Below are 10,660 nucleotides of genomic sequence, written 5' to 3'. Positions count from 1 at the left end.
CTGTTGACATCTGCCCCACGGTGGACCTTGACATCCTGCAGAGATCATCTAATTTAATTTCACCGTTGTTGATGGTACCACAGCCGTGTTGCCCCATAGCCTGTTCACAGTCAGTGTTAGCGGCTCCAACCTTGGCATTCAAATCTCCCATTGTTATAATCACGTTGTGTTGTGGGACCTTGCATACTCCTTGTTGTAGCTGCTCGTACCAGTCATCCTTGTCCTCCTCCTCTGCCTCGTTGGTGGGGGGATAGCATTGCAGGATGGTGAGCTTGCAGTACTTGGAGTCAAATCTTTCACTGATGGGTTCCCATTCCAAGGGGGATTTGGCAGTTGTTCTACTGATAATGAGGGCATCACCACTGGAGTGGGAATCATACTTTCCTGAATAGAATATTGTTGAGCCATCACTTGTCACCAGTCCATCTGTTTCGCTACACACAGGATATCTACGTTATACCTGTCCATCTCTCTGATAACCTGAACTCTTTGAAGTTTCAAACATAGTGCAGAAGTTCCATGCTCCAAGATGGACTGGAGTTTTGGGCCCTAAACTCATTATCGAGCTCCTGATTTCCCGGGTGCTGTATGTGGTGGAAATTCTACCTTTAACTAATAATGAGGAGGGGCAAAGTGAATAGTCAATCAAGGTATTACTTTTATTAGAAACATATAATAAGGAGGCTGGTCGCCCCACCCACGCAGGTGAAATTGAGTGAGTGCCTGCTGTACAAATAGTACAGGTGTAACGCTCGTCGTTGGAATGAGGTGAGAAACAAATCGCGGCGTGGTAAGTGTTCATATTATTTACTAAACAGAGAACACTAAACAAAATAACAAAGGAGAACGAAACGAAACAGTTCTGTAAGGTGACAGACACATAACAGAAAACAATCACCCACAAAACACAGGTGAGAAAAGGCTACCTAAGTATGATTCTCAATCAGAGACAACGAACGACACCTGCCTCTGATTGAGAACCACACCAGGCCAAACACAAAACCCAACATAGAAAAAAGAACATAGACTACCCACCCAGCTCACGCCCTGACCATACTACAACAAAGATGTAATAAAAGAACTAAGGTCAGAACGTGACAACAGGAGCATTTATTTAGTCAAGCTACCCCATGCAAGCATCTGCAAAACACGTGACCCTATGTATGTGTGTGTGTGAGGGGAGACAGACTGAAGTAACCTTTTCACCCAGTTGTCTCAACTGAGTAAGGACAACAAGGACCAGAATGACAGGAAGTCACTCCAGGCATACTTCCTCTAACAGTAGCTCAACAGTTCCCCCAAGTTGGGCAAGCAAGTGCCTTTGACTGCTGGCCAAGATGATGTACGGTTGTACTGGTCACACACACAAAACATGAGTCGTTTCAGTCAGCTCTTGGTTGAGCTCCCAGATATCATGGGGTTATACTACACATACAGAACAGTTAGAACAGGCCTCTTATTAATGCACACACACTTTTCTATCTTATATGAGTTAGTTTCTTAAAACAATCTCAAGTCCAATGCCTAGGCTTAAATAAGGATATTTTAGTATACAAGCATTAGTAAGGTTTAACAGAAAATGCCCTCACAGGTACTTATGTTATAATTTGCTGCCGTGACTCGGAAGCAGTGCGGCAGCCCTACCCACCTGGCGGCCTGGAATTGGCTGGTATCTGCATTGGCAGGACGCAACCGAGGAGGAAGCCCTGCAGAGAGGGACGTTTTCTTCCATAGTTTTTAATTGGCATGAGTGTAATTTGTGTTCACATGCCACTTACACTTCCGGTCAAAAGTTCTAGAACACCTACTCATTCAAGGGTTTTTCTTTATTTTTATTATTTTCTACATTGTGGAATAATAGTGAAGACATCATGAAACTATGAAACAATGAAATAACAGACATGGAATCATGTAGTAACCAAAAAAGTGTTTAACAAATCAAAATATATGTTATATTTGAGATTATTCAAATAGCCACCTTTTGCCTTGATAACAGCTTTGCACAACTGGCCTTCTCTCAATCAGCTTCATGAGGTAGTCACATGAAATGCATTTAATTTAAGAGGTGCCTTCTTAAAAGTTAATATGTGGAATTTCTTTCCTTTTTAATGTTTTTGAGCCAATCAGTTGTGTATACAGAAGATAGCCCTATTTGGTAAAAGACCAAGTCCATTTTATAGCAAGAACAGCTCAAATAAGCAAAGAGAAACAACAGTCCATCATTACTTTAAGACATGAAGGTCAGTCAATAGAACTATGAAGGTTTCTTCATGTGCAGTTGCAAAAACCATCAAGCACTATGAGTTACCAGCATCAGAAATTGCATCCCAAATAAATGCTTCACAGAGTTCAAGTAACAGGCGCATCTCAACATCAACTGTTCAGAGGAGACTGTGTGAATCAGGCCTTCATGGTCGAATTGCTGCAAAGAAACCACTACTAAAGGACACTAATAATAAGAAGAGACTTGCTTGGGCCAAGAAACACGATTAATGGACATTAGACCGGTGGAGATTTGTCATTTGTTCTGGAGTCCAAATTGGAGATTTCTGGTTCCAACTGCAGTGTCTTTGTGAGATGTGGTGTGGGTGAAAGGATGATATCCACATGTGTATTTCCCACCGTAAAGCATGGAGGAGGAGGTGTTCATGCTGTGGGGGTGCTTTTAAGGCACACTTAACCAGCATGGCTACCACAGAATTCTGTAGCGATATGCCATCACATCTGGTTTGCGCTTAGGGGGACTATCATTTGTTTTTCAACAGGACAATGACCCAACAGTTTTACCAAGAAGGAGAGTGATGGAGTGCTGCATCAGATGACCTGGCCTCCACAATCCCCCGACCTCAACCAAATTGAGATGGTTTGGGATGAGTTGGACTGCAGAGTGAAGGAAAAGCAGCCAACAAGTGCTCAGCATGTGTGGGAACTCCTTCAAGACTGTTAGAGAAGCATTCCAGGTGAAGCTGGTTGAGAGAATGTCAAGAGTGTGCAAAGCTGTCATCAAGGCAAAGAGTGGCTATTTGAAGAATCTCAAATATAAAATATATTTTGATTTGTTTAACACTTTTTTGGTTACTACACGATTCCATATGTGTTATTTCATAGTTTTGATGTCTTCACTATTATTTTACAGTGTAGTAAAAAATAAAGAAAAGGCCTGGAATGAGTAGGTGTGTACAAACCTTTGACTGGAACTCTACAAAGATTGTATTTTATATTCTACTCTCTACATTTGGGTTGACAATGGTGCTTGTGTGCATCTAAGATGTTTTATGAGCTTTGAGAGAGGCATAACCATAAGGCTTTAGAAGTATAACACAGAAACCATTGATAACGCAATCCATAAATCTTATGTAATGTTTTATGATAGTTATTTTAAAACTGTGTTGTTAGTCCCTATTCTACAGAATATAATCAAACTCGGAACTCTGATTTGGAATACCGGTTTCTGTCAAAACACCAACACACTGATGAACGTGACATTTTGGAAAGCCTAGATATGTAACAGCTTGGATGTCAAATCAAATCAAATGTATTTATATAGCCCTTCTTACATCAGCTGATATCTCAAAGTGCTGTACAGAAACCCAGCCTAAAACCCCAAACAGCAAGCAATGCAGGTGTAGAAGCACGGTGGAAAGGAAAAACTCCCTAGAAAGGTCAGAACCTAGGAAGAAACTAAGAGAGGAACCAAGCTATGAGGGGTGGCCAGTCCTCTTCTGGCTGTGCCGGGTGGAGATTATAACAGAACATGGCCAAGATGTTCAAGTGTTCATAGATGACCAGCAGGGTCAAATAATAATAATCACAGTGGTTGTCGAGAGTGCAACAGGTCAGCCCCTCAGGATTAAATGTCAGTTGACTTTTCATAGCAGATAATTCTGAGTATCTCCACCGCTCCTGCTGTCTCTAGAGAGTTGAAAACAGCAGGTCTGGGACAGGTAGCACGTCCGGTGAACAGGTCAGGGTTCCATAGCCGCAGGCAGAACAGTTGAAACTGGAGCATCAGCATGGCCAGGTGGACTTGGGACAGCAAGGAGTCATCACGCCAGGTAGTCCTGAGGTATGGTCCTCCGAGAGAGAGAAAGAAAGAAAGAGAGAATTAGATAGAGCATACTTAAATTCACTTAGTACACCGGATAAGACAAGAGAAATACTCCAGATATAACAGACTGACCCTAGCCCCCCGACACATAAACTACTGCAGCATAAATACTGGAGGCTGAGACAGGAGGGGTCGGGAGACACTGGCCCCATCCGACGATACCCCCGGACAGGGCCAAACAGGCAGGATATAACCCCATCCAATTTACCAAAGCACAGCCCCCACACCACTAGAGGGATATCTTCAACCACCAACTTAACATCCTGAGACAAGGCCCCATGTAGCCCACAAAGATCTCCACCATGGCACAACCCAAGGGGGGCCGCCAACCCAGACAGGAAGATCACGTCAGTGACTGAATCCACTCAAGAGACGCACCCCTCCTAGGGATGGCATGGAAGAGCACCAGTAAGCCAGGGACTCAGCCCCTGTAATAGGGTTAGAGGCAGAGAATCCCAGTGGAAAGAGGGGAACCGGCCAGGCAGAGACAGCAAGGGCGGTTCGTTGCTCCAGTGCCTTTCCGTTCACCTTCACACTCCTGGGCCTGACTACACTCAATCATAGAACCTACTGAAGAGATGAGTCTTCAATAAAGACTTAAAGGTTGAGACGGAGTCTACGTCTCTCACATGGGTAGGCAGACCATTTCATAAAAATGGAGCTCTATAGGAGAAAGCCCTGTCTCCAGCTGTTTGCTTAGAAATTCTAAGGACAATTAGGAGGCCTGCGTCTTGTGACCGTAGCGTATGTGTAGGTATGTATGGCAGGACCAAATCAGAGAGATAGATAGGAGCAAGCCCATGTAATGCTTTTTAAGTTAGCAGTAAAACCTTGAAATCAGCCCTTGCCTTGACACAGGAAGCCAGTGTAGGGAGGCTAGCACTGGAGTTATATGATATATTTTTTTGGTTCTAGTCAGGATTCTAGCAGCCGTATTTAACACTAACTGAAGTTTATTTAGTGCTTTATCCGGGTAGTCGGAAAGTAGAGCATTGCAGTAGTCTAACCGAGAAGTAACAAAAGCATGGATACATTTTTCTGCATCATTTTTGGATAGAAAGTTTCTGATTTTTGCAATGTTACGTAGATGGAAAAAAGCTGTCCTTGAAACAGTCTTGATATGTTCGTCAAAAGAGAGATCAGGGTCCAGAGTAACGCCGAGGTCCTTCACAGTTTTATTTGAGACGACTGTACAACCATTAAGATTAATTGTCAGATTCAACAGAAGATCTCTTTGTTTCTTGGGACCTAGAACAAGCATCTCTGTTTTGTCCGAGTTTAAAAGTAGAAAGTTTGCAGCCATCCACTTCCTTATGTCTGAAACACAGGCTTCTAACGAGGGCAATTTTGGGGCTTCACCATGTTTCATTGAAATGTACAGCTGTGTGTCATCCGCATAGCAATGAAAGTTAACATTATGTTTTCGAATGACATCCCCAAGAGGTAAAATATATAGTGAAAACAATAGTGGTCCTAAAACGGAACCTTGAGGAACACCGAAATTTACAGTTGATTTGTCAGAGGACAAACCATTCACAGAGACAAACTGATATCTTTCCGACAGATAATATCTAAACCAGGCCAGAACTTGTCCGTGTAGACCAATCAGGGTTTCCAATCTCTCCAAAAGAATGTGGTGATCGATGGTATCAAAAGCAGCACTAAGGTCTAGGAGCAGAGCCTCGGTCTGATGCCATTGAAAGGTCATTTACCACCTTCACAAGTGCAGTGAACATACCTATTACATATAAAATGTCCTACTAACAGATTGCAAAATGTCCACGCTAACAGATTGCACCACCGGATCCATCAACAACACTCACGAATCACCATATTTTGCGCAAACGGAGCTGTACGATATTCGGACCAAGTCAATATTACCGTTGAGGTGCCTGGCTAGCTCAGTCGGTAGAGCATGAGACTCTTAATCTCAGGGTCGTGGGCTGAGCCCCATGTTGTTCGATTATTTTCTCTGCCGAAGCAGCAACTCACTTCGCAAACAGCCATCCGCTTGGACTTTCGAGCAGGCTGCCACCCTGCATTGCTGACGTGTCAGGCATAGCTGGTGATTCAGAAGACTATGGACTTGAATCGTAGCTGTGCCTGTACTCTGACCTGTTATCTCAATGAAATAGATCGAATAAATGCTCCTTTTCTGGACAAGAAATAGACAGGCAGGGGCTTCAAGAAAAGCACTTGCTCCTGGTGAGGCTCGATCTGGTATCTGTTGGTTTTATACATGTCTTACTACTCGAAAGTCATCTTAATTCTCACTGAAATACTCCTGTGGCTTATTTTTCAAATTGGCATGTTTTGTTTCTAAATGTCTGCGCAAGAGTGAAGGTTTCATTGAGTTGTGAGATAGTACTTTTGCACATATAACACACTGTGGCTGAGGAAAGGCACTACTCCCAATATAAGTGAACCCCAAATCAATCTAGTTCTCATCATATTTCCGCCTCTTCGATGGTCCAACGTCCCTGTCTGTTTTTCGGTGCTTTCCCAGGTACATACGAACCATTAGTGGAATTCCCGCAAGATAGTAACGGTTAATGTGATTGGATGTTAATTATTTGACTAGGCTACCTGTATTTGACATTGTGTTGTTATTTTGCTGAACACTAGATGGTTTAATTTAATTTTTGGCAGTGAAACGAGGCAACTCAGGCAAGAGAAAAACGTCACCCAAATGTATAGCCCCGTTGGAAAATATAAATGGACTGTTTGAAAATGGGAAGAAAAATACATTTAATTTTTGTATATATTTTTATTTGGCGTAACCCCGATGGTATTGCGTGTACCCCAGTTTGGGAATAGCTGCTATACAACACGTGGATATTGCAGCCCTCCTGATCAAGTTCAACATGTGTGTGAATGCTACAGACAAGTGGGCCTTCACCCCTGTCTACGAGCCGACTCAGAAGTGCCGTCCTGCGCTGTGTGCTCTACTGCTGGCCCACAGAGCTGACCCTACCATGAAGAAACAGGAGGGACAGACCGCACTTGACCTAGCCACGGTACGCATCCTTCCTCTGCTAGTGTTAACAGGAGATAGCATGAAGATGTCAAGTAAAGTATCCAGTATTCTCTGATTCTCAACATAAACATGAGAACTCTCATACGATGGGTCGTGTTCTTACGCACAACGCATCGCGGAGTGCCAGGCGCAGCCCTTAGCCATGGTATATTGGCCATATACTCCAAACACCCGAGGTGCCTTATTGATATTATAATCTGGTTACCAACGTACTTAGAGCAGTAAAAATACACGTTTTGTCATACCCGTGGTATACGGTCTAATATAGTCGCAGAGAAGCGGGATCACCAGCTCAGCTCATCAAACTGTCTAATTTCTGGAGGGAGGGGATGAAAGGTATTGCACAATCGGCGCTTGATTCGGCACATTTTCTACCGAAAGGATTAACATTTTAATCAATAAATCCTTTAGCTATTGTATTTGTGTGTGTATTTCTTAGGAGCTGACAGATGGGGGGGTTCGTTCTGAGGTGCAAACAGTTTCATTGTGCTTAATATCTGCTCATAATTAGTTATCAGCTATTACATATTAAAATATTAGCAGTGGAGGTTTCCACTATATTATGATGTGATTGCTTTGTAACTCTCCGACTTAATCATGTCCTGTATTTGTGTAATGTGGAGTGCCTCCTCCACCAATCCCAAGTTTCACAAGTGATATTAATGGGGAACGATAGCCTGTACAGCTGCTAGTGGGCGCTATTTACCTGTCTTTAGACGGATCTCACCCGGGAGCTACTGTACTGTATCTACTAATTGTACAGAGTGATGATGTGGTTTATTGAAGATCAGAGTATCAAACAGAAGAAAAAATATATATAATTTTGCACACATCTTACTTTCAATGACTATGGATTTAGGGAGGGGTGGTTCTGCTGTCTCCTTTCCCTGAGATGTGGCAGAATAGGTCCCTGGTAACTGAGTGGGTGGCCAAGCACTGCTGTAGAAGCCATGCATCCGGTCATTGACATGTTTCAGGAACTGTAAAGACAGAAGAATCCCGATTAACCATCACCTAAGGTCTTCACTAAGTTAGACTTAGCCTAGCAAGTACATTGACTATGTTGACCCTCAGCAATCTGGCTGTCAGGCAGATAGACGGAGAGAGATAGAGAAAGAGATAGATAGCAAAACATAGGCTATTTAAATGTCTTAGTCAGCATGCTGGATAACTTCTGTACTCATTCCCTTTGTTCACTTCTCCATCCTTCCATCCAAGCTCGAAGATTCCTGCAAAAAAAGAGAATAAAATTTTTAAAAAGGCAGTTGAGAGGTGTATTGTTAGATTGAGTATTGAGGTGGAGCAGGGATATGAAAAATGTATTGTGTATATACACATATATATATTATTTATTTATTTAGCTAGGCGAGTCAGTTAAGAACAAATTCTTATTTACAATGATGGCCTACCAAAAGGCAAAAGGACTTTTGCGAGGATTAAAAATAAAAATAAATTAAATAAAAATATAGGACAAAACACACAAGAGAGACACCACAACACTACATAAAGAGAGACCTAAGACAACAACATAGCATGGCAGCAACACAACATGGCAGCAGCACAAACATTATTGGGCACAGACAACAGCAATTTTTTATTTTACTAGGCAGGTCAGTTAAGAACAAATTCTTATTTTCAATGACGGCCTAGGAACAGTGGGTTAACTGCCTGTTCAGGGGCAGAACGACAGCTCGGGGATTCGAACTTGCAACCTTTCGGTTACTAGTCCAACGCTCTAACCACTAGGCTACCCTGCCGCCCCCAGGATACATCATGTGAAGCAGCCACAACTGTCAGTAAGTGTCCATGATTGAGTCTTTGAATGAAGAGATGGAGATAAAACTGTCCAGTTTGAGTGTTGTTTTGCAGCGTGTTCCAGTCGCTAGCTTCAGCGAACTGAAAAGAGGAGCGACCCAGGAATGTGTGTGTTAAGGGACATTTAATAGAATGTGACTGGCAGAACGGGTATTGTATGTGGAGGATTAGGGCTGCAGTAGATATCTCAGATAGTGGGGAGTGAGGCCTAAGAGGGTTTTTATAAATAAGCATTAACCAGTGAGTCTTGCGATGAGTTTACAGAGTGCAGTGGAGTGCAGTGATGTGTCCTATCAGGAGCATTGGTGGCAAATCTGATGGCCGAATGGTAAAGAACATCTAGCCGCTCAAGAGCACCCTTACCTGCCAATCTGTAAACGATACGTGTATTCATGCATCTCTCTCTCTCTTTCTCCCTCACACACACAGCTAGCATGAAACAATGTTGACAATCTTGTGATCATAATCATTATCTCTCCCCCCTCCCTCCCTCTCTCTCTCTCACACACAGAACACACAGACATAACTAGCATGAAAACGTTGCCATGACAATGTTTTCTAAAGTTATTGTGATCACAATCTCTCTCACAAACACACATGCACGCACGCACGCACGCACACACACACACACACATTTACTATCAGACATGCTATAAACAGATATCAAAATGTTAGCTAGCTAGATACAACCAATGCCTAGAGGTAAGAATTTTAACTTACCATGTCCATGGAGGATTAGCCAGAGAGCTACGTTAATGTTAGCTAGCTAAAATTAGCCAGTTAAGTTCCATTTAGCAGTCAAATCTTTTTTAAGTTATTTGTATACGTTTTGAGTAGTTTTCCAGCTGTGTTGTTGTGTAGCCTGCTGGGCTCTCTGTCCCAACTACATTCTGAAAACAAATTTAGTTACTCATCAAAACAGCATTCAGTGGAACAGAAGAAAATGTGCAACACAATAAAATGTGCAATGAGCTAACAGAGATAAAATATTAACATTGACTGCCAACACACACAGCAAGCTATCACTTTGTAACGAGTGCACTGCGTGGTGTCATGGGAAACGGGAGTGAAGTTATTTTTACGATGCATTGTTAAAACACTAGTAAGCCTAAATTCCATCGCTATTGGGAAACCGGGCCCAGGACAGGACTTGTACTTTGGATTCATAGGTAAATGTTTGACTGTGTGCACCATGGAGGGAGGATATGTTTTATTTAGTATGAATAAAGACAAGCAATAAGTGAGGACATTTTCAATATGAGGAAGTAAAACCAATCCAAGACAAGAGTACGTTTAAGACAACACTAACCCATGCCTTGTTGTAGGCCTATTGGTCTGCAACCTGGTCTCAGAGGATTTCGTATTATTCTGTATGTAAATCTGGGAGACTCACTTCGTATTGTATGTATTCATTGGTATTATATGTTACGAATTTGCAAAACGTACAATATCTTACGAATTTGCAAAAAGTATGATATGTTACATATTCTAGCTAGCTATCTGGCTAATGTTAGCTAGGCTAGGGGTTAAGATTAAATTTAGGAGTTAGGTTAAAGGGTTAGGGGACAGGTTAGCTAACATGCTAGCGTCCCACCGGGCCAAAAGCCAGGGAACATGCAGAGCGCCAAATTCAAATAAATTACTATAAAAATCAAACTTTCATTTAAATCACACATGCAAGATAGCAAATTAAAGCTAAA

At 42.3% G+C, this 10,660-nt stretch overlaps 1 long non-coding RNA gene across 1 annotated transcript; it reads right to left on the bottom strand.

Moving 5' to 3' along the window:
• Window positions 1-638: 638 nt before the first annotated feature.
• LOC115143465 (uncharacterized) lies at window positions 639-10,096 on the bottom strand. The gene is made up of 3 exons (XR_003865638.2): window positions 9,681-10,096; window positions 7,984-8,374; window positions 639-4,074 (listed from the first exon to the last, which is right to left on the bottom strand). It is a non-coding gene; the product is annotated as an uncharacterized LOC115143465 (long non-coding RNA).
• Window positions 10,097-10,660: the final 564 nt, after the last annotated feature.

Source organism: Oncorhynchus nerka, linkage group LG15 (assembly GCF_034236695.1).
Source record: "Oncorhynchus nerka isolate Pitt River linkage group LG15, Oner_Uvic_2.0, whole genome shotgun sequence".
NCBI classification, from domain to species: Eukaryota; Metazoa; Chordata; class Actinopteri; order Salmoniformes; family Salmonidae; genus Oncorhynchus; species Oncorhynchus nerka.
Note: the sequence above shows the minus strand (reverse complement) of the source record. Positions and strands in the feature narration are given on the sequence as shown.